The sequence below is a fragment of the Elephantulus edwardii genome, unplaced genomic scaffold (genome assembly GCF_000299155.1).
Source record: "Elephantulus edwardii isolate Elephantulus edwardi_28Jun2011 unplaced genomic scaffold, EleEdw1.0 scaffold00168, whole genome shotgun sequence".
Taxonomy (NCBI): domain Eukaryota; kingdom Metazoa; phylum Chordata; class Mammalia; order Macroscelidea; family Macroscelididae; genus Elephantulus; species Elephantulus edwardii.
The window spans coordinates 1877285-1882422 of NW_006399918.1; the positions used below are offsets into that span (position 1 = coordinate 1877285).

Here is a 5138-nt window from a genome sequence, read left to right on the forward strand (position 1 = left end):
GTAAAATTTGATAGGTGGGAGAATGAGGGAAGTTGGAAGTATCTGGTCTGAAAAACAATGTATTCCAATTTTGTAAATAAACTAGTCTAACAATTAAAGAAACAGACAAACAAAAAGCTGAATATAGAAATTCCATATGACCCAGCTATTCCACTGCTTGGAATACACCCTGAGAAAATGAGAAGTGAGGCACAAAGGGAGACTTCTACATTAATGTTCATAGCAGCGATATTCACCATAGCAAGAATATGGAAACAGTCCAAATGCCTTATCACAAATGAATGGATTGAGAAATTATGGTACATTCACACAATGGAATACTATGTGGCATGCAGGAGCAATAATTTTGTAAATTATTACCTAACACGGGAGGAACTGGAGAGCATTATGTTAAATAAACTAACTCAGTCTCCTGAAGACAAATACTATGTAAGACCATTATTGCAGAATGAGTATTAGTATCCAAGGAGGGGAGAGGGGGACTTAATCATAGGGTCGCACAAATTGATGGATGGGAGGAGGGATGAGTAAACAAAAGGGGAATGATTTAGTATGAAAAGCAACACATACAAATTTTATGAACTTTATATGTAAACCGGTATAAAAATCATTAAAGAAAAGAAAATTCTATGTGCATAATCTAAAAAGTAAAAACAAAACGAAACAAGAAAAGAAAGGGGAAAAAAAGGAAGATATTGAGAACACTAAGAAGGCTATTGATGGAAGAGGGGACGGTAGAGGGTGGGCAGGATTAGGTGTATAAATTATAGTTTAAAGTTATCAAAAGCCTGGTGTTTCATATCTGATTTCAGCCACTATCTTGATTTAGTGTTATACATTCATTTTAGAGACATGGAAACAAAAATTTGGGGATGTTTGAAAATCATATAGTGATTTTTTTGAAGGCAGTAAGAGTAAGACAAGGATTGGTGTCAAGGTAGAAGCCAGGGAAGTGAAGGAAGGTCTGGGGAAAATCAGAAAATTCATTTCTCATGGGGAAATGAAAGGCTGAGTGGGAAGTTCAGGGGTGTGAGAGGCAAAGATTTGCTCTGATATACATTGGACTTAGAGGAGACCTTACTATTTTGAAGAGAAATTTGGCTAAAATAAGGGAGCAAACACCAGTTCTGAGAGCCCCAATTTTCTTGCAGTGAAATGTTACTACTGCTGCTTCTATCACTGGCAGTTTTCTTTCAAGGTGGAGAAAACAAGGATGATGAGAGTGATTCTGGCAATTCCTATCAAGAGAGTAAGAGGGAGAGTGGGTAAAATCATGCTGCACTGATCCGTATCCATTTGGACAGTAAGGGTGTGGACACTCTTGTCTTCTTGCTCTTTAGAGTTTGGGATTGGAGCCCTGAGATGCTGGGGCTAGCATATGCCTTAAACTCTCTGTGCTCTTCTCACTTGGGGTTTATGTTAACTTTTTTATTCTCTCAGTTCTTCCTGTTTCTTCCCTTCTTCTCACTACTCCTATCCTATCAGTTACAAACTTTCAGCAGCCAAGCACCTTCTACCTCTTCCAGATCATATCCTTTGCCAACAGTACCTGGGCAAAATACCAAAGCTCAGGCTGGTTGGATGATTCACAGATTCATGGCTGGGTCAGTGAATTGGGCATTGCTATTTTCCTGAAGCCTTGGGCCAAGGGCAACTTCAGGGATGAAGAGGTGGCTGAAATGGAGGAGATAATTGGACTTTACCAGATTCCAGTTGTTAGATTCAGGAAGTTGCCAGCGAATTCCCACCGTTGCGTGAGTCCTGGTGGAGTTTGATACAACTTTTTACTCTGTTCATTTTGACTGCTGCTTCCTGTGATCTTTCCCCTCTATTCACTCTTTCAAACTTTCATACAACTCTCTAGACTCTTGCATAATTGCAACGAGTACTTCAGATTCTTGCTGTCTAATGGTCACTTCTACAACAGTTGAATTCTTATTCTTTCTAATCATTCTGTACTTAGTCTAGTGTGAAACCCATTCCTCTCCTTTGAATTTTCAAATCTTTATTCTCCCCTCCCTGTGCCTCTCTTAGTGGGTTTCTTCCTCCAATGCTCTCTCTTCTCCTAACCTTCCCCCTAATCATCTAATTTCTCCCAACTCCCTCACACCAATCTTTCTGCATCTATTCTTAGTCACCAGGTATATTAAAGAGAAAGCCTGACCACTCATTGAATCACTATTTTCCCTTCTTCCCAGATCCATTTGAAGTCCAGTTCATAGGAGGCTGTAAGCTGTGTAAGCTGTGCCCTGGGAAGCCCCTGTTAGTTTCCTCAGTGTGGCTCTGTAAGGAGTGGATTTTATGAGTGTACAGAATCATTCATGTGGCCCTGCTCCAGAGGGCAGCTGGATAGCGAAGACGTTTTGTAAACTAGTCAGTCAGTATCCAGGGATCTGTGAAAGCTCTACAGAGATTGTCCCCATTTTATTTTAAGTGTTCTCAATGCAGGGAAGGCAGACCTTCAAAGACAAGGTGATTTTGAAAATACTGTCTAACTTTGGAGAGATTGGAGAACATTACGCTGAGTGAATTGACTTGGTCTCATAAGGGCAGATACTGTATAAGACCATTGTTGTAAAAATAAAAGGATAACTAGTAAAATACACATGGAGGTCCAAGGGAGGAAGGAGTGGGAGCAGAAGGATGAGAATAGATGGGGAGAGGGAATCATAGGATCACACAATTTGGTGGGTGGAGGGAGTGGTAAAAGAATGAGAAGGGTCTGGCAAGGACCTAAAATGATGGAGCAATGGTGGTATGCATAATCCAATGGTGATTAGTTGTATAAAACACAATATATGGAAATGATTGTATGAAACATAATATAAACAAAGCAAAGTGTGGTAGAAATCTACATAATAAGGTGACGACAACAACAACAACAACAAAAAACCATAAATAACAATGCCATAGTTTTTCTGACTTCTCAGGGTGATAAGTATATCACTTTTAACTCTTTAATCTACAATAAAGACAGAAATAGAAAAGTACACAAGAGGCAGACAAGTTTAATGGATACAATATATGGTTCCCTAAGGATTGAAGACAGAGCACTGGTGGTGTTGTTCATAGAGAGTTGTGCTGCTAACCTCTGGTGACTCCAATTCACTAGTAACTTCATCGAGGAAAGATTGGCAGTCTCCTCCTGTATGATTTACAGCCTCTGAAAAGTTACTGGAGGGTCAGCTCTGAGTCAGTTCTTCCTCCCTGACAGTGAATTAATTAATTAAGTTTTGAAGGGAGTAATTGTCCAAATTATGGAGTCGGGTTTCTATACTCTGAACAGAAGTCCTAATCTGAACACTCATTGCTCCAGAGAAGCCTGAGGCCTGGCTGTCCACTGGCCCCACTCCTGGTCCTGGCCATCTGCTGTTGGTTTGTCATGTCTCAGGATTCTATCTGAAGCCTGTGTGGGTGACATGGATGCGGGGGTGGGGGGGAGCAAGAACAGCCAGGCTCTCAGCTAGGTGATGTCCTACCCAATGCTGATGGGACCTGGTATCTCCGAGTGACCCTGGATGTGGAAAGGCAACTGGCCTGTCTTGCACAGTGAAGCACAGCAGTCTAGGTGGCCAGGACATCATCCTCTACTGGGGTAAGAAATGAGGAGATGCTAGACCTGCCAGAGATGGGTAGAGATGCTCCATATGCGTAAAAGGAGAAGCTGGAAGTAGAGTGAGGATTGAGAGATAAAGGTAGATAATGTTTTGAATTATGAGAAAGAAAGTCAGAATGGCACCTTACACTGGAAGAAGGCAGATGGTGGTGCAGACATTCAGATGTACAAAGAAAGCCCTGGAAACCCAGAGAGTGGGATTTCAAATGATATACTTTTACCCTTCTCTCAATCAACAGGGAATTCCATCTCCATTGGCTTGATCTGTTTGTTAGTCCCTTCCTTGCTCCTTTTGAGAGAACTTGTCTTAAGGCCTACAAGACTGGTGAGTTTTAATTGTTAAATGTATCATTTTCTCTCCTCTCAATCTTTCCCCTGCTTACTTATCTTTAGCTTTGGTCTTTTAACCAGGCCATGTTCTATTTCAGATATATCTTTTATTCAGAATTATTTGTTTTCTTTTTGTCCTTAACAGGTCATACCATGATATGCTTTGAGTTGTGACTGCATTTCCTCCCTCATTAAGAAAAAGAGTGTAGCTACCCATAAACTGAAGAAACCTATGTTATTCATGAGAAAAAAAATTAAAAATTGTAAACTTATTTCTAGCCAGTACCAATAGTAAGAAATATCCAGATTTAATAAGTGACAAAATCTGATATTATTTGTTGTTGTTTGTTGGACAATGACTAAGGATGTCAGAAGAAGATTCGAGGCCTTCAAGTGTGGTGCTGGAGAAGAGTTTTGGACATACCATGGATTTCCAAGAGAAACCAAGTAGCTCATTGGAGGCAAGGATTTAGGAGCTCCGTCTCATATGCTTTGGACATGTTGCCAGGAGAGATGAGTCCTTGAATACAGACATCGTGCTTGGAAGGGTGGAAGGAGACAGTACAGGAGAGGAAGATCCTGGAAGAGATGGATTGACAGTAACTGGGGTAGTGGGGGTAGGTGTGTTGAAGACAGTGAGACTGGCTCAGGGTAGCACAGGATTCAGAGCTATTGGGCATAGGGTCTCAACGAGCTGTAGGTGACTCAGTGATACATAACAACAAAATGTGAGGAAGGGAACTCTCACAGGGGATGTAATGTGATATACACAACCTGATAGTGATATTCACGTATTTTGTTATTTTAAAACTTTCTGTTGCCTCTCTATTTGAGTATGGTTTGTCAAAGTAGGCTAAATAGAACTGTGTAAAAATCAAGGTATTCATGGAGCTGCTGAGCTTTTGTAAAATTATTTCTGTGCCATACCTGGATGGCTCTCTAGGTCTTTCTCTATGCTCAACAGAGATGCCCTTTCCTCAGGAAACTTTGTCCAACTCACCAATGGAAGCAACACTACCTTGCTGAGTGGTGCAGAGACCATATCATTGTATGCTCATGGATTTATTTACAGCTGTCTTGGTTATTCTTCCCCTTTGACTTTATAAGCTCCTCAGGGCCAAGTTCACTGCATGTGGATCCCTGTTATCTTCTCTTTCCTATAGTTTTATTTTCTCAATAAGTTATTAGGAAG

General features: G+C 40.7%; 1 pseudogene; it reads left to right on the forward strand.

Moving 5' to 3' along the window:
• The first annotated feature begins 1155 nt into the window (after nucleotides 1-1155).
• On the forward strand, nucleotides 1156-4103 carry LOC102860290 (annotated as a pseudogene).
• The last annotated feature ends 1035 nt before the right edge of the window (nucleotides 4104-5138 follow it).